At 44.4% G+C, this 26068-nt stretch overlaps 1 protein-coding gene across 8 annotated transcripts in view; it reads right to left on the reverse strand.

Annotated features, from left to right (window-relative positions):
• ASH1L (ASH1 like histone lysine methyltransferase) overlaps positions 1-24534 on the reverse strand; it is a 194086-nt gene extending 169552 nt beyond the window's left edge. For 5 of the 8 annotated variants that reach the window (XM_027048255.2, XM_027048256.2, XM_027048251.2 and 2 more), the window contains exon 1: positions 23804-24143. The gene's annotated coding sequence lies outside the window, so the exon portion shown is untranslated. Of the gene's footprint in view, positions 1-23803; positions 24145-24413 lie in introns of those variants that run through there. The other 3 variants (XM_053208764.1, XM_027048257.2, XM_027048252.2) reach the window with 2 other exon arrangements.
• Positions 24535-26068: the final 1534 nt, after the last annotated feature.

Below are 26068 nucleotides of genomic sequence, written 5' to 3' on the forward strand. Positions count from 1 at the left end.
TTCTAGTTCTTTTCCCCACTTCCTTCTTTTTTTTTTTTAATGTTTATTTATTTTGGGGGGGGGGGGCAGAGAGAGAGGGAGACAGAAGATCCCAAGCGGGCTCCAGGCGCTGAGCTGTCAGCGCAGAGCTCGACATGGGGCTCGATCCCACAAATCGTGAGATCACGTCCTGAGCTGAAATCAAGAACTGGATGCTTAACTGGCTGAGCCACCCAGGCACCCATGTTGTTGTCGTTTAAATCTTCTTGTTTCTTAATCTTTAATACCCATCCTGGGTTTCATGTTACTAGTGAACTGACAGATTTGCTATGTATGTTTTTGGTTAGTTATGAAACCAAATCTGTTCTAGAATAAAAACAAAAATGTACACAACTGTTTTTATATTCACTACTCACAAGTACACACATTTAAAAATTTCCCTATAATTGTTCTTTATAATGAAAGAATTCCAGAAGTCTTAATATGTATTTATAAATGTGAGGCAGAATTTCAGTATTTCTTCCAAACAACTCAAAAGCGTTTTTTACCAGCACTTAATTCATTTTTAACACATTCCAGAGAAGGGTTTGGAGAGCATGATTCTCTTCATTTTAAAACGGAAAAACTGAATCCAAGTGACACAGATTATATAAACAGCAGAATATCAATAAGCTAAAAAAGGACTTGAAAACAATGATCACTACCCTAGAAATGTATGTAAGAATAGAGAAATACTGTTTCCCTCACTTGATCAAAGAGAAAAAGAATAGCATGCCTAAGGGCATATTCTGTGAATCCACTTAGGCAGTGAGCCCGGAAAAGCATGATTGGCAAACCCTATACACCAAATTTAAGTGTTTCTAGTAAAGATAAATCCAAATTCTGAAGATAGTTCACAGCAAAGAATGTTTTTTATCGGCTAAATGTAAACTGCTTAAAAACCAGTCCCTACAGAATGCTGATTTTAAACTTTCAAAGCAGCGTTCTTGGTGAATGATATTCTGTCGCAAAGATTTTGGAAAGGTATTTACACAATCTAGGTTCTCCATCCAGGGGCAAGGATGCCATGTTGTTACACAATACACTCTGGTTCACACTACAATGTATTAGTAGAGAAACACAGAGCTAATAAGGCTGCTAGAACCTCTTCACTCTAAGAGGCAAATTCAACGTTCACATCACATGCAAATTTGGGATTGAAAGTATGTCTTCAAATCACTGAGACCATCCAGAACAGTCTAGTCCAAATTCAAGGGAAGCTAACACTAAATCTATAGCATGAAGCTCTCTTGCCTCGATCATTTTAGTTGTGAACAAACTTTTTAGAAGATTGCTAATTATATTAATAGGATATGAACATTCTATCAACACAAAGTATGATAATCTAACAACATGTCAGATATCTATAAATTTACAAAGTAAATCACATTTCACAGTGATTTATGAATGTCCTATTGCTGTACATTCTGCAATATGACAATACCCAGGCAAGCAAAACAAATACAAAATTTCCAAACAGGAACTAATCAAACTTGTTTTTACCACCACACCCTATTCCCTCTATAAAGTGACCAGTACCTACTCACCCACACCCCCCATACTAATCTCACATCCAAGTAACAAACAACGGATCCGACAAAAATACACAAATTCACTGTTAATACAATGCTCTGGTCTGTGAGATACTACACCATTAGGGAAAACAATTCCACTAAGTTTGGAGACTGTCTTATGTAGATACCTTGTCTATCATGAGAGCCGGAAGGGAATTGACACACTTTGATAAACACTATTTAGCAAGGCAATATAAAATCAACTACGTAGTTTCTAAATACTACAAATATTGAGTCCTTACAGTGTATTCAGCACTAGTTACATAAAAAAATTTACCAAGCTCTTAACACATGAGAAGCTCTGTGCTAATGTGTTATATAGATGATCTCGTGTAAGCCTCACCATGAGGTAGTTACTATTATTATTCCCTTTTCAGGGATGAAAAAACAAGTTAATAACCAACAAAAGGTTGAACCCAGGTCTGTCTGACTCCTCTTAAATACCAAGTTATGCTGCCTCCCAAAGGCCACTTTTGTTCCTGCCCTAACTACCCCTCTCTGCTACACCTGGCATATACTTGGTGTGTGAAATCCCCTCTTGTCTTCCATGGTCACACATTCCAGGGGCTCTCCATCTACCTCTGTGATCATTATACCACTTTCTTTATGGATTCATCAATCTTAATCTATCCCTTCATTCAATATTTAGAGAACCTCAAAATAGGTTTTGGGAATTGTGACACCCACTGTAGATATGGTTGTAAGTAATATGATACGGTCCTAGGTCTCGTGAACTTTACATTTGGGGGGGGGGGGCAGATAAATGACTAATTATTTAAACATGCAATAACAACTTATAATGAATGTGAAGGTACTAACTTTGTGAGCTAGCTTATCAAGGAAACTTGCAGGGACAGGGAATATAATGTTAGAAAAACAGCTAACTCTAATCTGAAACCCAATCTATTTGCCTGAAATAGCCAGGCAAAATGTGGAGGTAAGTATGTTCCCAAATTAGAGAACAGTATGTGTAAAAAATCCCTGAGATTTGTAAAGATTAACAGCAGATACACCCAAGGGGGTGACAGCACAAAACAAAAATGGAAAGTTAAATGAAAATAGCTTGCAAAGAGCCTTGTTGGGCTATATTAAGGATTTGGAATCCAAAAAGAAACTCTAAGCAGGAGAGTAACAAGATAAATTTACATTTTAAGAAAACCTCTCCGCCTGCTGTGGAAGAAAGATTAGAAAGACAGTAAAAGTTGATTCTGGAACACCAGTTATTAGAGAGGCAGCACTGGAAATTAAAAAAAGAAAAAAATGGATGCATTGGGACATATTGCAGGGGTGTCAACTGATTTGATTTGTTCACCAGATGCAGGAACAGAGGGCGAGAACTGAAGACTCAAGCAAGTGGTGGTACCACTGAGACATCCCATCACAAATACTTACCGAGAGCCCATCGTGGACAAGAACTGGGGGTACAGCAGTGCACAAAACACAAAACCCCTGCCTCATGGGGCTGACATCACAGAAGTTGTTTGCCAGGATGAGACAGAAAGAGGAGACTAAGAGTTCAATGAGAATGTTAAATGTCAGATGTCTGGGACACGCTGAAGGGGAAAGGCCAAGCTGCCAGCCCCGAATGCCCGCACGGGACACCTACGGAGAGAGTCAGTAGGACAACGCTACATAAATATATAATGGAGTTTTAGAAAAAAATGTTTTTAACTTGGGAAGAAAGGTAATTTATCTGAACTCCCTCTAAAATGTAAGAATAACTTTTCTTTCTTTTCAGGTAAGTACACTTACCTGAAATTAACCGCATTAGCTTAAAATAAGTAAAGTCTAGTTTGTCTCATCTGCGATCATGTCTTCTCTGTGGTCTTTGCCAAACACACTTAGAGACTGTAACCACTGTTCTGTTTCTCAACAGTAAAAAAACAGATATAAATGAACTATAGAAGATTTAAAAAAAATTACAGCACGCTATGTATCTTTCTCCTGGCTTTCATGCTCTTACAATGCTTATAGATGACCGGCCTATTTCTTAGGACTTACCACCCCAGCTAAGTGAGCACAGTGCCACAGCTAAGTGAGCACGAGCCACCAGTGGCTCGTCAGAAACGTGGCAGTCATCCTTGACTCCTCTCACTCTCCTACTCCCAACGTCAACCTGCCACCAAAACTCGTCAGTTCCACATAAATAATGTTTGATCACACCCGGTTCTAAGTCCACTACCGTCCACAACAGCAGATCTGACACAAAGCAGGGCAGCTTCCCACCTTCCCTGTGTATTTAACCTTGTTCCCCCCTGTCCCTTCTCTAAGATGTGTCCAGAAATATAACTTTTTTAGAATTTTTATTTATTTTGGGGCACCTGGGTGACTCGGTTGAGCATCTGATTTTGATTCAGGTCATGATCTCACACAGCTTGTGGGTTTGAGCTCGGTGTTGGGCTCTGTGCTGACAGCTCAGAGCCTGGGACCTGCTTCAGATTCTGTGCCTCCCTCTCTCTCTGCCCCTCCCCTGCTCATGCTCTCGGTCTCAAAACTAAATACGCACTCAAAAAAAAATTAAAACTTTTAAAATACATTTTTATTTCTTTTGAGAGAGCATGCACATACATGCAAACGTGCAAGTGGTGAAGGTGCAGACAGAGAGACAGGGAGAGGGAGAGAGAGAAATCCTAAGTAATCTCCACACTGTCAGCGCAGAGCCCAACATGGGGATCGATCCCGTGAATCATGAGACCATGACCTGAGCCAAAATCAAGAGTCAGATGCTCAGCCGACTGAGCCACCCAGGCACCCCCAGAAATAGGATTTAAAAATAATCTGATTATGTCATTTCCTTGCTAGACCAAGGGAGATCTTAAGTGCTCATGTAGCATCTGTAAGTCTCTTAACACTCATCATCCTAGTAAGTTATGTGCTTTTGGTAAGTTACATGCACAATACCCAGATTTTCCACTATAGCATTTGTTGCATGAGACTAAGAATCCTGACTGCTTTATTTCCTGAAATATCCTTAGCAAAGTACCTGGAACATAAAAGGTATTCAATAAATATCTACTGACTGAATAAGCAAACATACATATTGCTGTATTTTAAGTTACGTATATAGACAATGACTAAAAGACAACAGAGTGAAAATGAAAATATTAAAGAATTGGCATTTTCTTTAAATATCATATAATCTTATGCTGTTATTACGATTTAAAAAATAAACACTGTGTATCGCCATATAACTTGCTCTTCAGAAGTAAAAGGGTAAGCAGTATACTAAATGGCTTAAGACATTTTATACTGAATCACTGATATTACATAAATCACTGAAATCACAAAAAGCTAGAACATCTTCATAAAGATAAAATTTGAACTGTGTTCCTAAATAATTTATACACCATAAACAACACTTACAGAGTTGGATAAAGCTTTCTTTACTCAACTACAGAACATTTCATTTAAAAGAGTGTGACAACCACCAATAACTTCTAACTTTCAAAGCACTAATCACAATAAATCCAGCTATTTTCACACTTATGTACTGTATATAGTTCTTAAATTTCAAGATGCCAGAGACTTAAAAAGGATTTATGAATCATTGACCACATTTTCAGGAGAAAATTTTTTTAACCACTACCACAATAAATATAATAATCAACTGTGTTATTTCCTAATTTTGGAAACATTAACCTGGGAGGAAAGAGTGTGTCTCATGAACAAGGAAATACTATATTATAGCAACAAACTAATTCTAGAAAGTCAAACCAGGAAAGTAATATACAAGACATAAATCACAAATAGTTAGCCACAAGGGGAAAATACATACAAAAAGCATTCCCAAAGCTAAATCCTGGGGGGGACAATCATACTCACTATCACACAGATAATCTAATCAAACCTTGCTTAGCTCTTCCTGAGAAGTAGAGTTAACAATGACTCAATTATATAACCTCAACTCTGTTTTTTAAAAAAGATGGGATGGGGAGCACCTAGCTGGGTCAGTCGATGGAACACGCAACTCGATCTCAGGGTTGGGGTTCAGAGATCACTTAAAAATAATATCTTTTTTTTTTTTTTTTTACCGTTGATTCATTTTTGAGAGACTGAGCATGAGTGAAGGAGGGGCAGAGAGGCAAGGAAACACAGAATCTGAAGCAGGCTCCAGGCTGTGAGTAGAGCCCAATGTAGGGCTCGAACCCATGAACCGGGAGATCATGACCTGAGCTGAAGTCAGACACTTAACCAACGGAGCCACCCAGGCGCCCCTAGAAATAAAATCTTTAAAAAAAAAAAAAAAAAAAAAGTGGGATGGGGCTGTAGTTGCAAGAAATATATCGGGATGGTGATGCCTATCCCTAGAGAATTCTAAAATGGCAACAGGAGGGAAGAAAAAGTTACATCAGATCTTCCCATAAATGAATTGTTACATTTGGACAAGGGTTAGGGGCTGTGAACTCAGGCCAATGCATGTGGTTTTACATTAAACAAAGGAGTCACTTCAAAAGAGTGCCATTCATATTGTAAACATCTTCCATTTGTTTTTCATAAAAATTTTCTTTGGAGAAATGAGTAGGAATGTGAGAGGGTGCAGACACTTTGGGAAACAGCCTAGCAGTTCTTCAAAAGGTTAAACAGAGTCACCACATGGGCCAGCAAGTTCACTGCTACGTATATACCCAAGAAAAATGAAAGCATACGTCCACACAAAAACGTGTACACAAATGTTCACAGCGATGTTATCCAGACAATGGAATGTGATTCATCCATGAAAAAGAATGAAGTGCTGGTACATCCTATGATGCAGACGAACCCTGAAAATTGATGCTAAGTGAAGGAAGCCAGTTCCAAAAGACAACAAATTACAGAATCCCAATTATGTGAAGTGTGCAAAAAAAGGCAAATCCATAGAGACAGAAGGTAGACTAATGGTTACCTAGGGACGGGGGAAAAAGGGAAGGCTGGGATGGAGTGACTGCTAACGGGCACCAAGATCAAATTTTCTAAAATCAGGTGGCGGTAATGGCTGTATAACTATGCGAATATACCAAGAACCACTGAATTGTACACTTTAAATCAGTGACTTGTACAGAACATGAAATATATCTCAATGAAGCCATTTAAAAATTTTCTGGCAGATCAAAATAAGGTATTTCAAGGAAGAGGTTCCTTTCCTATTTTGCATAAAAATGAAATATGGGCTAGAGGCAATCTTGTAAAACTCTTTTCAATCAATAGCTTTCAACATGGCAACAAGCTGATTTATTTGACATATGTTGCTACATGTTGACCTAATTGGCTATTCATATGGAGAAAACAAACTTAGACCCATTATATACAAAAATAATTTCTTCATAGATTTAATAGCTATGTGAAAAATAAAAGTACTTGAAAAATATTTGTGAATATTTCTATAGCCTATAATAGAGAAAAAAAAATTTTTTAAGTTTATTTTGAGAAAGAGAGAGTGCACCCACGCATGGGGGAGGCGCAGAGAAAGGGGAAAAAGAGAATCCCAAGCAGGCTCTGCACTGACAGTGCAAGCCTGATTCAGGGCTCTGACTCACAAACTGACCAGTGAGATCATGACCTGAGCTGAAACCAAGAGTCAGACACTTAACCAACTGAGCCACCCAGGCGCCCTGGTAGAGAAACCTTCTTAAGCAATTCAAGAAACTAGAAGCCATTAAGGAAAATACTGACAGATCTGATTATATAAAAACTCTATAGATCAGTATGTAAGAGTTACTCTACAAAATAATAAATAAGAAACAATATACGAGAGGTATGCATAAGCAATCACAGAAAAGATGGAAATAATCAAGTTGAAACAAAATGAGGCAGCACATCACTAGCAGTCAGGGAGGTGTGAATTAAAACAAGGTATTTTTCACTCTTCAGTTCGGTTGCATTCAATTTTTTTAACGTTTGTTTATTTTTGAGAGAGACAGACAGAGTGGGAGCAGAGAGAGAGAGGGGGAGACACAGAATCTGAAAGAGGTTCCAGGCTCTGAGCTATCAGTGCAGAGCCTGATGCAGGGCTCGAACTCATGAGCCATGAGATCCTGACCTGAGCTGAAGTAGGATGCTCAACTGACTGAGCCACCCAGGCGCCCCAAGTTCGGCTGAAATTTAAAACTCTGATAACTAATACCAGCAAAGTATACAGGAAAATACACACTGGCAGCCAGCATCATTTTGGAAAGCAGTTTTTATAGTGTCCGTGACAATTTAAAATTTTACATACTCTTGGACTTCAATAGAAATTCTACTTTTGAGACTCTATCATAGAAAAACAAATGCACTAATAAATGATTTATTATAGCACTGCTTAATGTGGCCACACACAAAAAGTTATAATAATTTATAAATTCTAAATATTAAATATTTAACTATATATTTATCTATCTATCTATCTATCTATATATTCACACACACACACACCCGAATTATAGAACTCTGTCTGCTATTTTTAAGCAAAAGTGCAAGCATGATCTTCTATCTATAAAGAGTAGGGAAAAAATCCTATGTATTTGTATGCATACAGAAATAAGTACGGATGATTATACCCTAACTGACAGCACTGGTAACTTTTGGAGGAAAATGTTTGGAAGTAAAAATAATATAAAGTTATATGCATTTTTTCTCAACTTACTGTAAAATTTCTATTAGCTTCACAATTAAACAAAAATCCAATAACAACATATTTTTAAAAGAGAGGAAACACACATAGCCACCCTACACACATACCTCTCAAGGTCTTGCTGTTGTTTTGTTCATATCTACACGACACTGAGCAAACTGACCCAGTTAACTGTGGGCATACTTTCTGACCCCATTATTCCAATACTGACTAGTTATTTTCTTTTTTTTTTTTTTAACGGTTATTTATTTTTGAGACAGAGAGAGACAGAGCATGAACAGGGGAGGGTCAGAGAGAGGGAGACACAGAATCTGAAACAGGCTCCAGGCTCTGAGCTGTCAGCACAGAGCCCGACGCGGGGCTCGAACTCACAGACCGTGAGATCATGACCTGAGCCGAAGTCGGACGCTTAACGGACCGAGCCACCCAGGCGCCCCTGACTAGTTATTTTCTTAAAACATTCCTCTCCTGTGTTTCCATTCAACAGACGACCACTCACTACACACATCTCTACCTTTTTATTATTTTATTGTGGTTAAGAACGCTTAACGTGAGATTTACCCTCTTAAATGCTGAAGTGTAAGCTACACTATTGTTGACCACAGGCACAACGTCATGCAGCACAGCACACCTCCAGAGCTTATTCATCTTGCTTGACTGAAACTACAAAGTTGATAAGGAGTTCTCCATTTCCCCCACTCCTAACTACATACCGCCTCAAACTGCATCACCATCCTTTCTCTCTTAAGGGAGAAAAAAAGGTAAATTGGACTTTGTAAAAAAAAAAATACCAACTTCTGTTAATCAAAAGAAGCCACATGAGAGTGAAAAGGCCCCACACGGGATGACATCATCTGTAGCGCCTACATCGGAGTAAAGGACTGCATTCAGAACATGTATTAGGAGGGCACTTCACAAAAAAGATATCCCAACATCCAACAAGCACTAAAAGATGCACAGCCTCACCAATAATCCCAGAAATGCAAATCAGGAAACACCGCAAAATACTATTACCCACTAGAATGCTAAAATCAACAAGAATGACACCAAATGTTGGTGAGGATGGGGAACAAATGGAATACGTATACACTACTGGTAGAGCTATAGAGTCATAAATCAATTGGGACAACGGACAGTATTTACCAAAGACAAAAATATGCTTACCCTGTGGCCCAGCAGTTCTACCCCTAGGTATACACCAAAGAGAAATGAGGGTACAATGTTCCCCAAAAGGGGGGAGGTGGCCAGGTAAGGCTTCACAGCATCAACCTGAACCATCTCAGAAGATGGGTAGGTGTTGTCTAAGCTGCCAGGCACTGGGAGGAACACGGAAGTCATGGAGACATAAACGCACTGAGTTGGGGAATGGTGGCATTTCCAAACAGCTGAAGCTCAAGGGTAAGAGACTCAGCGAGACACAAAGCTGAAGAACTACACAGGACCTTGAAGAAAGTTCTGAACTGTCTGTTCTGCCAAGGGACACGGCCAGGTTTGGATTTAGAAATTACATTCAGAGAGCTGTGTGTGATGTAGCTGGGGAAGCTAGGTAACTGTAGCCAGGAAGCCAGTCAGGGAGGGGCACCGGCAGATAATGATCACTTTGCTGCCATTTCACCCATTCCGAAGAATAGTTTTCTTAAACCCAGCCTGCCATTCTAACATTGGCATGTTACTTTAACTGATAATTCTCCAGAAATCACTGTATCACCAAAATGGTGAAGGGGAAATGAAGGTGGGCAGATGACAGATGGTCTAGCAATGAGTTACTTAAACCACTCTCCAACCACCACTGTCCTTACAGGAGTTTATTTCGTTTTTAGGAGCAATCTCTGTTGAGAAACAGGTAAATAATGCAACTGTCACCCCATAACATTCATAATTGGGAGGCCTATGAAATAAGGGATGGTGGCCCAGAAGCAAATTCTACAACAATTCTACAGCGAAAAATTTATCTGTGTATGTGTACTCCAGAAAAGGGCACAAAGATTTCATTATATTCTTTTTATTTAATGTTTATTTATTTTTGAGAGACAGAGAGACAGAGCACGAGTGGGGGAGGAGCAGAGAGAGAGGGAGGGAGACACAGAATCCAATGCAGGCTCCAGGCTCTGAGTTGTCAGCAACACAGCCCGATGCGGGGCTCGACCTCACAAACCATGAGATCGTGACCTGAGCCGAAGTCGGACGCTCAACCGACTGAGCCACCCTGGCGCCCCAGATTTCATCATACTCTTAATGGGGCCCTAACTACTACCGCCACCAAACAAATTGTGATCCTATTTTTGAGGCCAGCTCAAAGGTAAGGTCCAGAATGGATGCCCACGAAACCAGGAAATGGCCACTTTAACCATTTAAGTTGTAAGCCTCAGTTTCCAGATTTTGTGGAACAGATTCACCTAGAAATATTTTTCGAGGCTTATTGGAATCCCAAATCATATTACTATCTTAAGTATCTCAGTTCTACTTAAGAAGATCACCTCTAAACTACCTGGAAATTTTTGGTAGTTTTTTTTTTTTTTTTTTTAATGTTTGTTTATCTTGAGAGAACAGGCAGAAGCGGGAGAGGAACAGAGAGGGGGGAGAGAGAGAGAGAGAGAGAGAGAGAGGGAGAGAGAGAGAGAATCCCAAGCAGGCTCCACACTGACAGCACAGAGCCCAACATGGGGCTCGATCCCAAGAACCATGAGACCATGACCTGAGCCAAAATCAAGAGTTGGACACTTAACCAACTGAGTCACCCACGTCCCCCGGTAGTATTTTTGCATGGACACTATTTACCTGGAAGAGAAATGGTTCTGTAATACACACAACTGATGATTCTGACTTTGACTGGGAAAAAGAGATTACACATGATGGACCCTTAATTCTCCGATGAGCTCTACAAAACTGCAACAAGATGTCAGATAAACCCTGGGGAATCCATTATTAAAAATGTTTCTCCCCTCAACGTTCTGGGATTAATTTCTCTTCCTGGACTGACAAAGTCCAAAACTACTGGCCTTTGAGGCATAGTGCCAATCCAACAGATGGGCTCCACATTTTCCTAATGGTAGAAGTGGACTGTCAAGTGTGAAGTCATTTTCTTCAGCAAGAGAGCATCCGTTTCCTGCAGTAGCTAAGAGGAATTCTGATAGTCTTAAATCAACAACACAAAATAACCTATATGCTGTGACTGCCTTTACCTGTAATTTCTATTACTTTCCATTTCTGACACCTCAAATACATTTAAATTTTTTTTAATGTTTATTTATGTCTGAGAGAGAGACAGAGCACGAGTGGGGGAGGGGGGGAGAGAGAGAGAGAGAGAGAGAGAGAGACACAGAATCCAAAGCAGGCTCCAGGCTCCGAGCTGTCAGCATACAGCCCGATGCGGGGCTCAAACTCACAGACCGCAAGATCATGACCTGAGCCAAAGTCAGATGCTCAACTGACTGAGCCGCCCAGGTGCCCTGACACCTCAAATACATTTAAACAGGTCCCTACCCAAACTCAGAAAATGTCCCAAAATATGCAGTAAGTCAATCTAAACAATATTAAACCCCTTAATACTTTCAAGTATACTTTCAAATATACATGTATTCTAGGATACTAGATGTGTTGGCTCAGTTAAGTCCACAGATGAAAACCTAGCTTCTTTAAAGAAACGTTTAACAATGCCCAGTGACAGACCAAATAAGAAAACAGGAGGCAGCTCGATCTTTACTCTGTAAATTTTCAAAGCTAGAAATTGTTATCACGTGAATGGGTAAGAAGCTTCCAGTCTTTTTCTTTTTTTAAGTTTATTTATTTTGAGAGAGACCGAGAAAGCGAGTGGGGGAGAGGCAGAGAGAGAGAGAATTACAAGCAGGCTCCGTGCGGTCAGCATGGAGCCCGATGTAGGGCTCAAACTCACAAACTGTGAGATCATGACCTGAGCTAAAACCAAGAGTAGGACACTTAACCAACTGAGCTACCAAGGCGCCCCTTTACTTGTTTAAACTCAACACAGGGCTCGGACTCAAGACCCCAAGGATCGAAAGCCGCCCACTCCTCTGAGTGAGCCAGCCAGCACCCCCAAACTTCATTATTTCATAAGTTTGTAATTGCTTCACTCTACGTCGACCTCCACAATGGATACTTAGGAAGGCAATGACCATTCTGACCATCTTTTCAGAGTAATCCAGTAATCCAGGCACTATGGTTTTTAGTTTCATATGAGTATTCTGATCTCTGCAACACAATCCAAGAGCTATTCAACAGATGAAAAATAATTTAGTTCATTAGCTATTTTATTTTTGGCTCTATGTCTTCACCAGTTAGTACTTGCTGGGTTTTCTGAAGAAAGTACTACTCCCAAAATTATAGAATGATTCTTTCAGCCCTGGCATTATTGATTAAATGCCTCTAAATGTCCAGAACACCCCACAATTCACTCTAAGAACTTCATCTCTACTCTATCTACACTCACTCTCCAGGTGATCTCATCAAGTCCCATGGTTCTAAATAGTACCTCTACACTGATCAACTACCAAATTTATATTTGCCACAATCCTGAGACTTATATATCAAATTGCTTACTCAGTATCTCAACTTGAAACATTTGATAGAAAACGCGAAGTCAGTATGTCCAAGCCAAATTCTTAATTTCTGCATTCCTGCAACCTGCTTCCTCCAGTGTTGCACATTTCATTCAGTAAACAGCACCCAACAGTGAGGCTATCGTGGGAGTCAATCTTAACTACTCTTTGACTCAGACCTCACAGCCAATCCGAGTTCTCATTCCCCACCTTTAAAAATATGTCTCAAATCTGGGGGCACCTGGGTGGCTCAGTTGGTTAAGCGTCCAACTTCAGCTCAGGTCATGATCTCACAGCTCGTGAATTCGAGCCCTGCGTCAGGCTCTGTGCTAACAGTTCAGAGCCTGCAGCCTGCTTCAGATTCTGTTTCCCTCTCTCTCTGCCCCTTCCCTCTCTCACTCTGTCTCTTTCTCTCTCAAAAATAAACATTAAAAAAAAGTTAAGAAAAATAGATCCCAAATCCATCTCCCTGAAAATACAACAGTTCAACTCACAGTCATCTCTTAACTCAAATATCACAACGGCTTAAATGGTCACTCTGGTTATATGACTCTTGCTTTTCAAAGTGTATACATTAGATCAAGTTATCTCCCTACTCAAAACCTCCCAACAGGTTCCTATCAAATCTAAAATAAAACCTACACACTTGGTCAAGTTTTTTAAGTGTCTACATTACATAGCCCCGACTACCTCTTCTACCTATTTCCTATCATTCACTCCCACCTTGTTTACGCTGTTCTAGCTCTTTGTCTTTTCTTTTTAATGTTTATTTATTTTTGAGATAGAGACAAACACAGAGCATGAGCAGGGGAGGGGCAGAGAGGCAGACACAGAATCCGAAGCCGGCTCCAGGCTCTGAGCCGTCAGCACAGAGCTTAACGTGGGGCTCAAAACAACAAACCGTGAGATCATGACCTGAGCCAGTCAGACGCTTAACCAACTGAGCCACCCAGGCACCCCTCTTCTTTCTTTTTAAATGTTTTTTATGTATTTTTGAGAGAGCGCAAGCAGGAGAGGGGCGGGGGGACAGAGGATCCGAAGCGGGCTCCGCACGGACAACAGGGAGCCCAACGCGAGGCTCAAACTCACCAACCATGAGATCTTGACCCGAGCTGAAGTCGGACACTCAACTGAGCCCCTCAGGCAGCCCTAGCCCTTTAGTTCTTAAACACACCAAACACACTACTGCCTCAGGGCTTATGCTCGTGCCCCAGACAGCTACATGGGGGTCTCACATCACACAGGTCTCTACTCAAGTATCACTGCCTCAAGGGACTTCCCCAACCATCCCCCATCTCCTTACTTTATTTTCCTTTATAACACCTAACATGAAAATGCTGTAACATCACACCCATTTGTTTAACATCTATCTTACTAGAAAGTGAGCACCATGAAAGCAGTTGTTTTTTTTTTTTTTAAGTGTTCTCTATACCCACGTGCGGCTTGAACTCAAGACCCCGAGATCAAGAGTCAAATACTCTACCAACTGAGCCAACAAGTTGTCCCTGAAAGCAATGACTTTTACTTTTATTCACTGCTGTATCCCCGGGGCTTAACACAGTATCTGATACGATGTAAGTATACAATTAATACTTACAGAATGAAAGAATATGTATTCTTTGTTAGAAATGCTGGTTTCCGTTTTTATTTGACTCTGAATGGAAGACTTAAGCCACTGATATCCCAGAGGACTAAAGGTCCAATGGACTGCTTGGATAAAACACAGACACACAATAAGGATCCTCAAGAGGAAGAGATTTTTTTTCCTAGACCTGACTTGCCCTGGCATAAAATAATCATACCCCAAGACATTCTTTCAGAAATCCCCACTGCACCTTGCTTGAACCACATGTAATATGATGGGAGCAGCACATATTACAGCAGTAATATTCTGCTGTTCTGGAAAAGGAAAGTTAAAATACCCAAGGACCTTATTTTGTTCATTCATCACCGTATCCTAGTGCCTGGCACACAATAAGCACTCACTAACTATACGTTGGTCCTGTTTCTGAATGAAATTAGGTGGTTTAGTGAAAACAATGGGTTCTGCTTTAGAAGGATACACTGGCCTCCTAAAAAAACAAAGTGCTGGTCAGCTGTAAGAAGAGAATTGTCCTAACTAAACCCAGTTCAGTTCAAAGACTTAAGGCTCTCTGCCCCAAAAACTTCACACTTCAGTGAAGATATATTCCTGTGCACTGTGGAGAGAATCCTTGACTTGGTAAGAAGCAGCAGCCAAACACAAAGCCTAGTCTGGGGGTGCCTGGCTGGCTCGGTCAGTAGAGCATGGGACCTCTAATCTCGGGGTTCGAAGTTCGAGTCCAACATTGGGTGGAAATTACTTAAAAATAAAATCTTAAAAAAAAAAAAAGCCTCGCCTGGAGTTAAGTGGGAAAATATAAAAGTAGAATCCATACGTAAGGAAAATAAGATAAACTGAGAATTAGAAAAAAAACACGTATACATGTAAGGAAGTTGTTTAATACACTTTCAAAAACGTGTTTTGCATAGTCTTACCTCCTATAGGCAATACACATAAGGGAGGTCATTTGCTTTGCTAAAAAAATTTCTCTTTTCAGGAAATAAATAAGAGAAATCAATACTAACAGCAAATCTACATTATGCACCTGCTGTACGACATAGATTACGCTAAGCACTTTACACACATTACCTAGTACAATCTTTCCACAATCCTATGCTATAAGTATTATCGTCATCTTACGGTCAAGAAAACCAAGGACTGTAAGTGTTTTGCTAAAGATTACACAGTAAGTAGCAAACTGGGATCGGAGCCTAGTCAATCCGATTTCTGAGTCCATGATCTTAATCACTATTTGGGATTTTCAACAAATTGAAGGGAAATATACCAATGTGGAGCTGGAAGACTTGTTCATTATTAAGAAAAGCAATTATACAATTTTTTTTATTTGGCTGGACATATAATCAATGCTTGATTAAAATGCTGAACAAGTAATATTCTAGTAAAAGTTTCCAAGTAACTAAAACATAATTGTTTTCTTTAATCTTTGTTAGAAATTAACAGTAATAATATAGTACTATTTTGTCTAGGCAGAGTGTACAGAACATGGCTCCATCTTCATTTTGTTGATGACCTCTAAGTACAAAACCCAACCTAACATAGTACTGGAGACACAAGAAGTCATAGGAGACTAGGTGGAAAGTATACTGATCCAAATTACAGTCCCCGGAACTCATTCTGCTGTGTTATTTCCATTCTCACGTCTTTGCAGATATCTTTCCTGCCGAGAGCACCCCCTCTAAGCCTTACTGAATAACTCATATTTATCCTTTAAGACCTGGTTCCTCCCCCTTGCAGGAAGCTATCCTTAACCTTTCCTCTCCCTCCACAGATCTAATAACTTTCTCCCTTCTCTACCTGGGAGAAATGTATCACACTGCATATTGTAATTTGTTAACAAGATGTTGCTCTTTCTAGATTCACTACTTTGAGGCAGGAAAAAAAAAAAAAAAGTCTTCTCTTCTCCCAACACCTAAATACAGAAATGGAAATGAAATAAGCACTGAAAAATGTTGGTTGAATGACAGATGAACAGAAAGAGTACTTGTTAAACAGAATTAAACCTTGGCTTTATCTACAGTTTTGTAATTTTTTTCCCTTAAACACACACACAAAATTAACTTAAATATCTCCCTTTTGGGGCACCTGGGTGGCTCAGTCAGTTAAGCATCTGACTTCTGATTTCCACTCAGGTCATGATCTCACGGTTTGTGAGTTCAAGCCCCACATCAGGCTCTTTGCTGACATTGCAGAGCCTGCTGAGGATTCTCTCTCTCTCAAAATAAACAAACTTAAAAAGTCTCTCCCTGTAGTTTCAAAGTGACTGCTCTTTTTTTTTAATTTTTTTTTTAAACGTTTATTCATTTTTGGGACAAAGAGAGACAGAGCATGAACAGGGGAGGGTCAGAGAGAGGGAGACACAGAATCTGAAACAGGCTCCAGGCTCTGAGCTGTCAGCACAGAGCCTGACGCGGGGCTCAAACTCATGGACCGCGACATCATGAGCTGAGCCGAAGTCGGACGCTCAACCCACTGAGCCACCCAGGCGCCCCAACTGCTCTTTTTCCTTTAATGTGCTTATATGTCTAAATTTTAACTTCCCAACGTATGTGATCACTTAGCCTGATGTAAACTATCCTTGAGATTTACATCCTCCAATCTTCTCTGAAGACCTTTATTCTATAGTACTGTTCACCCACTAATTACTATACATGATTGATTCACTCCATTTTCTCAGCTGTCAGCTGTTTCTTCTTTCGAAGACAATCATATATATATATATATATATATATATATATATATATATATATATATATATGTTTAGTTATTTTGAGAGAGAGAGAGCACACACATGCGAGCAGGGAAGGGACAGAGACAGAGAGGGAGAGAGAGAATCCCAAGCAGGCTCCACACTGTCATTCAGAGCCCAACTCAAGGCTCAAACTCACAAACCACTGAGATCATGACCTGAGCCCAAAGAGTCGGACACTTAACCGACTGAGCCACCCAGGCCCCCCTCAAAGATAATCTTTTAAATTCTCTCCATTCAAAGAATGGAGGCTTCTTATATTAGTAAACACTTAAATTCTGGTGCTTTCATTTTCAGCAGTGCTGAATTTTAGGAAACCTTATTAGGGGCACCTGGGTGGCTCAGTTGGTTTAGCATTTGAATTCAGCTCAGGTCATGATTTCGGGGTTTGGGAGTTCAAGCCCCACATCAGCCTCGCCACTGGGGGGTGCAGAGCCTGCTAGGGATTCTCTCTCTCTCCCTCTGCCCCTTCCCCACTTGCTCTCCCTCTCTCTCTCTCTCTTTCTCTCAAAAATAAGTAACTTAAAAAAAAGAAACCTTACGATAAGTAATGTGTCCTCCATAGTCTAAATAGTATCATTTATACTAAGAAGCCAACAATATAGTTACTTTCTAATCTAACAGAAGTCCACCTGTGGTATCAGGACAAATAAAACTGAATGAGAAGAATGACTTAATGTCAAATGTGGAAAAGATAGAAAAAATGTAAAGCAAGATTACATCAAAGATTAATGGTTTATTTCCTATGGGACTATAACATAAGATGTAACAAAAGATAAGTTAACCAAAGTTTCCCTAGAGATAGCATTCACATTCATAATGGTAACTGTCAGTGTTTTATAGAAGGCTAAATTTAACTTTACTCACAATCACTTCAAATCTCAACACTTTGATTTATCTTCCTAACAGGAATATTTACTTTCTTTTTCTACAGTGTTTCTACTCATCATGATTATTAAGCTCTGTACCACGATTCGTATTTAACAACTGAAGCAATGGTATGGACTTTCAAATGTCCACAATCAGAATTTCAAAATTCAAAATAATGTTATTTTATACTCTTTAAGTCGGATTTTAGACCAATTCCGGCTCCTGTTCAACATTACCAGTTATCCTTGGATTTCTTTGCAGTAATTGGGTCCAGTTAGAAAATCAAGAACAAGAACACAAAAACATTTTTTAGTGTCTTGTCACTATGACTTAAAAAAAAAAGACTGCAAGAGACACATTATTTCTCACTTTGTACATTAGAAAAAAGCTGATAAGCTTTTCTGGCAAACACAGAAACTGTTCACGCATTTTTCAACGCAAACATCTAAAAGCAGTGAGGTGAATTCTACGCCATTCATTTCTAATAGTTTGCAGAGGGAATCACAACTGACAGGTAAAAGAGATTAGAAGTAGTTTAATTCCACTTATCAGATACTTTTATTTAAAAAGTTATATAAACCTAACTATGAAGCAATAATTCCCCATTTAAGTGCAAAAAGAACGCACACACTGAAGTATTTATGAACGAAATGATATAATATCTGAAAGGTTTGTTTCAAAATAAACAAAGCGGGGAAGAAGGCAGAGAGGTCGCAGATGGGGACAGTGTGATAGCTAGGTACGTACGGGTTACTGTTGCAGCTGGATGTTGAGTACATAAGGACTCACTACACTAATTCTCTTTATTTTTGTTATGTTTGAAACTTCCTACATTTAAAAAATGAATCAAATAAAATGGGAAAAGGTACACATACAATCCTGTCATCAACTTGCATATGTCTAAGAGCAAATGACTAAAAACTATGATGAAAAGCAGGGGCACCTGGGTGGCTCAGTCAGTTCAGCATCTGACTCTTGATTTCAGCTCAGGTGATAATCCCAGACAATCCCAGGACTGAGCCCTGTGTCGGACTCCATGCAAAGTGTGGAGCCTGCTTAAGGTTCTCTCTCTCTCTCTCTCTAAAAAAAATAAATAAAAACAATGAAAAGCAAAACCAATTAATGCTAAAATAAACTTTTATAGATCAGATGTTCAGTGAAAATAGATGTTCAATGAAAGCAATACAACTCTTGAAAAAACAAGGTTATCAAATTTCTGTCATCTCTTAAATCCATAATTATGTTGTGTCAACCTCACACTGCCATTAACCAACCCCGATGTAGCAGTCACTAAAATACTCATTTCTAAAACATGAAATGTAAGATTGACAGTTATCACTAAGAACACAAATCGTTAACTATGAAAAAGCTAACCTCCCCACACAAAATATAAACAAAAAAATTTTCAAGAAATTTAAATAAATAAATAATTTGAAAAAACTAGCAAAACATCTCAAAATAAAACAAAAATTACTTTCATTTCCCTCTTTTATGGCAGCCAGGTTTAAGGTATGTCATCCCTCAGGGTACCTGTGTGGCTCAGTCTGGTTAAGTGTCCAACTTCAGCTCAGGTCATGATATCCTAGTTCATGGGTTCGAGCCCTGTGTCGGGCTCTGTGTCGACAGCTCAGAGCCTGGAGCCTGCTTCAGATTCTGTGTGTGTGTGTGTGTGTGTGTGTGTGTGTGTGTGTGTGTCTGCCCCTCCCCCACTCACGTTTTGTCTCTCTCAAAAATAAATAAACATTAAAAAAAAGAGATATGTTACGCTTCTGGAAGGGCTGGCATAAAGTGGACTTCACAGCAGACATCAGTAAGACTATATGCACCTTTAAAAATCTCAGGCATGGGGCGCCTGGGTGGCGCAGTCAGTTAAGCATCCGACTTCAGCCAGGTCACGATCTCGCGGTCCGTGAGTTCGAGCCCCGCGTCGGGCTCTGGGCTGATGGCTCAGAGCCTGGAGCCTGTTTCCGATTCTGTGTCTCCCTCTCTCTCTGCCCCTCGCCCGTTCATGCTCTGTCTCTCTCTGTCCCAAAAATAAAATAAAACGTTGAAAAAAAAAATTTTAAATAAAAAAAAAAAATCTCAGGCAGCAGTATGAAATTTTTAACCAGAGATGCATCACCCACACATATGGTAAAACTTCTCTACTGTGTATAGCCAGATCATGTTGGCAGGACTGAACACGGTCACTTATTAGTGAGGTATGGAAGACAACGACTGAAACCTCAAATGGTCCTGCGAGAGTGCAAAGACACAATGCCTAGCAAGACACAGGGAAGTCACGCTCCATATTTCAGAACACAGCTCAAGACTATGCCGTGAAGATTGCTTTCATTTCTTGATCCTCAAAGATCCTGAATAATCCGCAATTATTACAAGCATTATTTTTTAAATTACAAACTATCTCATACGTATAAGACTAAATACATATTGAACTATATGCACAGATTAACAAGACACACACGTATGTAACGTTATTTTAAAAACCCACAATCTACTACCCAAGTTAAAAATTAGAGAAAATATTAAACTCCTCACAAATCTACACAACACACAGGCCATGACAATGAAGAGAAGGGATAATCACACCACTTTTCTCCGGACCTTTCCTTACCTTACCAAGTCCTATGATCTGTGCTATCCAAACACTCTCTGAATTTCTTGTTCTTTTAACAATTCAGTAATTATTTAAAAAGGGGGGGGGGGGGGCGAGAGGCACCTGGGTGGCTCAGTCGGTTAAGTGTCCAGTTCATGATATCCTAGTTCATGGGCTCAAGCCCCGCATCGGGCTCTGTGCTGACAGCTCAGAGCTTGGAGCCTGCTTCAGATTCTGTGTCTCCCTCTCTCTCTGCCCATCCCCCACTCTCTCTCTCTCTCTCTCTCTCTCTCTCTCTCTCTCAAAAATAAACAAACATCAAAAACATTTTTTAAAAATTCAGTAATTATTTTAAATTTCCAGTACTCAATGCACGGGTAGTCTATCAAATAGCTACTGCGTTTTACCCCAGAAGCTTCTTGGCCTTTCGTCTAAGACCAAGTGCATTTTTCCCCAGTAAGTGTTTTCTGGATGCATGAATACCTAAAAATGACATTAAGACCTTTGTTACAAACTCACTACAGAAATACATCGGAAACAAGATAAGGAATACGACCCAAGTACGCCTGGTTTTCAAACCAGAGAGCCTTCGGCCAAGAACACCAGGTGATACCAAAACACGCTCGATAGCTACAAAGTCCCGCAGACAGCAGGAAGACTACTGCTTCCTGCGAATTAGTGATGGCAAAAACTCTGCAATTAAGTCATGAATCCTCCACTTCTGGGAACATTCCTCCCTCCTCCTCGCCCTTTGGAAAGCCACCACCATCATACCATCCTTTGCTTCAACTGCACAAATCTCTTCAAGGACTGAGGGCACGTTATTACTCACCTTTGTGTCTCCTACGTAGAATTAAGTCAATGTTTGTTATAAGTAAGATAAACTCCAAGGAATGAGCTTCAAAAGCCTCAGACCCAAGGCACAACCGGGAAGAGAGGAGTTTAAGAATAAAAAGATAATGAAAAAGAATAAAGCTATATATTTTTGTCGACATATTTTCTTACCACCTAATTCAGAATCCTATACGAACACTGCAAAAATGAGTTTGTAAAGAATAAAATGAAAAGACACGACCTGAAAGCTCTCCTTACTCGCAGCATGCTCAAAAAGTGTCACACAATCTGTCACCTTAAACTCATACCAACATCTTCATCTCCAAACAAAGCTCGGTTTTAAAAGGGCTTCAAATGAGACCTAAATATAAAAAGGTTCTACTTCGTCACAATTTAAGTTCCTGACATGGTGTGCGTAGTGTGACTGCACTTATGCTCATTTAACAGTCAGGGTCTGTCATCAAATTCTCGGAAGGATATGCGACCCCAGAAAACTTTAGAGACCTGCTAGTCTAGCAATATCGAAAACATGCTACTTTCCAGACATAGAGCCACGCTAGCTTAGGTTCAAGAGTTTTCCCCTCGTATTCACTTGGGGGGGGGGGGGGAGGGGGGGGCCTTACTGCAAAATCTGCATTTGGAAGACCTCCCTGAGCCCAACCCCAAAGTTCCAAACTCCACGGGCACGTACAGCAGCGACTCCCAGATCCCCAAAACAGTTAGCTCACGAATGCCAGAAGAAAATGCCAAGCCAGGCACCCGGCGTCGCAAGCTTGCCACCCTTTCGGGTGAGAGCCTTCCGAAGGAAAAATGCCCGGATGTCTAACTTCCCTGCAAACCGAACAGACTTTTCAGGGAAGTTTTTGGGTCTCAGCTCCACGCTGGTCTGTCTGCCTGGCTGGCCCCAAACACCTCCGGCGGTCCAGGCAAGCCCGCTCAGAGGCAGCCAGGCTGTGTCCACAGGGTCACTGAGTCCCTCCCCAAGACAGGGAGCGTTTAACCGAGGAATTCTTCGGTAAACACCCGCTGAGCCAGGAAAGGAAGCTCCCTCTGCCTAGATCGAGTCGAGCCGTCAGCCCCCAGACGGCGACCCCGGCACAAGCCCAGGCCACGAAAGCCCGAAGTGTCACGAACGCCCTGCTTCCTCCACAAGCCAGGACCACGGTCCCGGCCGCACGCCCTACGCTCCGCGCGCCCCAGGTCCCCCGGACGCCAGCGGCCACACACGCCCCGCTTCCCAGCGCCGCGGGGCCCGCGCCCCAAGCCCTCCGCGGGCAAGCAGCCGCGCGCCTGGAGCCACAGTCCCAACGTCGCCACCACGGGAAAGCGTGCCCTTGCAGGAGCGTCTCGTTCTGCCTCGACTTCCTACTTCACGCGACGGGGGGAAAACACCTTCCCCACCATCTTCCCCGAGGGGCAGGATCACAAAGGAACGGAGAAAGTGCGGCGAGGACCAGGGAAGCTTCACTCCGCGCGACGTGCTTCTGCCACCTCGGGCCAGCGGAAAGCCCGCCCCTTGTCGGGGCCCTCGCAGCAGACACGGCGGGTGTCCGCGGTGACGCCGTCCCGACGACCACAGGCGGCCCCGGCAGGTCCGTCCCACCCCCCGCCCCACGGGCACGTGTGGGGCCGCGTAAAAAACCCCGCCACGGCTCCTCCTTCCCGAGCTCCGACGCGCTCCCGATTTCTGACACAGACACGCACATCCGCCCGACGGGGCCACCCCGAATCTCGTCTCGAAAAGAAGGTGACTTGAAGGGGAACTCCGTGGCCCCGCCACGAGCACCAGCAGGGTCTTCCGGAACGCGTTCCCACCCTCCTGCCCTGCGCACACACGCCGCCACGGCCGCTGCACCCCAGAACACCACCTGCCTCCCAGACCCCGCACAAACTACCCGGGCACAGTCCTCAAACTTACGACCCGGGGGGGGGGGGGGCGGGGGGGGGGGGGGGTGTCTCCCGCTCGCTCCCACGCAGCGCCGCGCGCCTCAGGGGCCCCGCGGCCCCGGCCCCGCCCGCGAGCGACCCTCCGCAGAGCCCCCTCTGCCGCCGCGGACGCCGACCCGACGAGGGCGGGCGGGGAGGGGGGGATGCTCCCGTCGCGCCTCCCCGACGCGCCAACCGACCTGTCAGGGGCGCAGCCGACTCCGCCTCCCCGCGCCGACTTTCCCGCCCCCTCCCCCCCCAGGCCCGGAGCCCGCCCGTCAGGGACACCCCTTCCCCCCCCTCCCCCCGCCCCCCGCCGGGAGGGACTTCCCGGTCCGCTCAGGATCCCCTGCCTCGCGCCCCTCCCCCACCCCGCCCGCCGCTGTCCCGGAGGTCCAGGTCCGGGAGGTGACAGTGGCTCCCGGGCCGCCGGGGGCCGCGCCGCTCCGGGAGCGCTTAGGCCCGAGGCCTCCGCAGGCGGTGGTGCTCACCGTGTCAGAGGCCGAGGCCGAGCGAGATGAGAGTGCAGGGAAGTGGGGAAGGGGGGCGGCCGCCAGCAGGCTCCTCCGCTTCCCCGGGCCCGCGGCGGATCCCTGCCGCCTGTCAGGAGGCGGCCGGCGGGGGAGCGGACTGGCGGAGACGCGAGAGAGGAGAAGGGAAAGGCGTGGGGCCGAGCGGGGGCCACCGAGGGGAGGCGGTCCCGCAACCGAGACGGGGATCGTCTCCCCCTCCGCAAAGCGAACCCAAAATGGCGGCGGGAGCGGCGGCGGCAGAGCGGCGGCGGCGGCGGCGGCGGCTGCTGCTCGGGAGGGAGGGCGGGCGCGAGCGAAGGGCGCCTCGTGCCCCCCCCACCTCCCCTCCCAGGCCCTCCCCGCGAGCCCCCCCCCCCCCGCCCCCGACTCGGGCGGCGGAGCGCGCACGCCCGCCCGCACGCGCCGGACGGGCTCCGGGCTCGTCGCTCGCTCTCCCACCAACCCCCGCCTTCGGCCGCCCGGCGCGCCCGCCGGCCCGTCCGCGCTCGCTCGGGGGCGCCCGCTCGCACGGCCCCCCGCTCCCCCTCGGCCCCTGTCAGGACGGGCGGGCGCGGGCCCTCACGCGTACCTTGGGCGGCGCGAGCCCCGGCCTCCTCCTCCACCGCCTCTTCTTTCCTCCCCCCCCTTCCCCGCCCCCACGGCCACCAACCGCCGCCACGGCCGCCGCCGCCGCCGCCGCCTCCTCCTCCTCCGCCCCCCCACATGCCCTCCGCCCCTCGCGCGTGCGCCTCCCACAATCCCCCCCGCCGGACCGTTCCATTCGCGCCGCCGCGGGCGCGGGGCGGGCGGCGCGGCGGCGGGGCTGCCGGGAGGGCCGCGATCACCCGAGGGGCGGACAGAGGCCCGGGGCGACTCACCTCCCCGGCCGCCGCGCCGCGCCGCCCGGGCTCGCCTCCGCCGGCCGCCGACGGGCCCCGGTGGGCGAGTCCGGGGCGGCCCAGCTCCCCTCCGCCGGCAGGCGGTTGGAGGCCGCGGCGGCTGCGCGGTGAGCCGCTTCCTGCCGGACGGCCCGAGCTCGCCGGTCGGCTGCGGGAGGCGCGGAGCGTGCGGGTCGGCGTCGGCGGAGGCCTGGTGCGCCCCTCGGGCGGGAAGGAGCCGGTGCCGGGGCTTGAGCCCCCGCGAGGTAGGGAGCGAGGCCGGGAGGGCCGGCGGGCTCCGCGCCGCGGACCGGCGCCGGGGGGGGGGCGGGGGGGGGGGAGCCCGCGCCGCGGTCGCCTGGCTCTCTTTGTGTTTTTCTTTCTAAAGCCGGGCTGGATTTCTTGGGTTTCACGGCGCCGTCCGTACGCTTGAGGTTCCGGGGCGCTTTTACGCTTTCCTCTCGGGTGGACGATGCATCCTCACACTCGTTAGGCAGCTGGAGGGTGGAGAATGACGAAACCGCGTCCTTCTGGTTCAGTGCCGGACTCGATCCCCCCTGTCCGCCGTGTCCTTCAGAAAGTAGTTTTTCTTCGTTATCAAAAAGAAAGGAAAGCCGGGACGTAAAGATTAGTGGACTCCAAGTCGGCCTTCGGCGTTGGCGTCTGAACTAGAAGACTATACGTGAGGTAGGATTAGCTCCTGGGCACAGGGCAGGTGGAGAGCCTTCCGCTACCGTTCACGGCCCTGGCGATGTAGGTCAGGTTTGGGGGTGTAGCGGGCAGTGTGTGTCCTGTCCCCTCGCGTCCTTAATAAAACAAGGCAAAACGAGGCCTGACACGCTCCTCAGACTTCTGCGCCAGCGTTTACTTTTTCTTAACGATTGAACCGGAGAGAACTATGGATTGACTGACTTTGAAAACCCAAAGTGTGCCTACTCTGGGAGTTCTTAGTCTCCTCCATAGGGTAAAGCAGAATCGATTAGGGGAGGGATCACCTGGGTTCCCCTTCGCTCCACGTGCGTGGACTTGCAGGGACCTAGGGACCCCTGTGAAAATCACTCTGCTAGATTTCCCCCTTGCTACATTTCAGTGTATGGGTTGGGTTTTGTTTGCTTTTTTTTTTTTTTTTTTTTCCTCAAAGTAAAGAGGAAATCGGCTTTCATTACCTCGCTATCTACTAGCCTTTCCTAACCACCTGAAGTGCTGTCTCGGGGAACCCATTCAGGTGTACTTTGATCTTTCTTTAATTGTGTCACATATGCAAAGGTGTTACCCTGCCAACATTTTAAATTTGATGGCTGGGAGGAGGCCTAACACTTCTTTTGTATTTTATAGCCCTAGTACTAAGTGAGTCTTGGAACTGTTG

This window comes from Acinonyx jubatus, chromosome E4 (assembly GCF_027475565.1).
Source record: "Acinonyx jubatus isolate Ajub_Pintada_27869175 chromosome E4, VMU_Ajub_asm_v1.0, whole genome shotgun sequence".
Lineage (NCBI taxonomy): Eukaryota > Metazoa > Chordata > Mammalia > Carnivora > Felidae > Acinonyx > Acinonyx jubatus.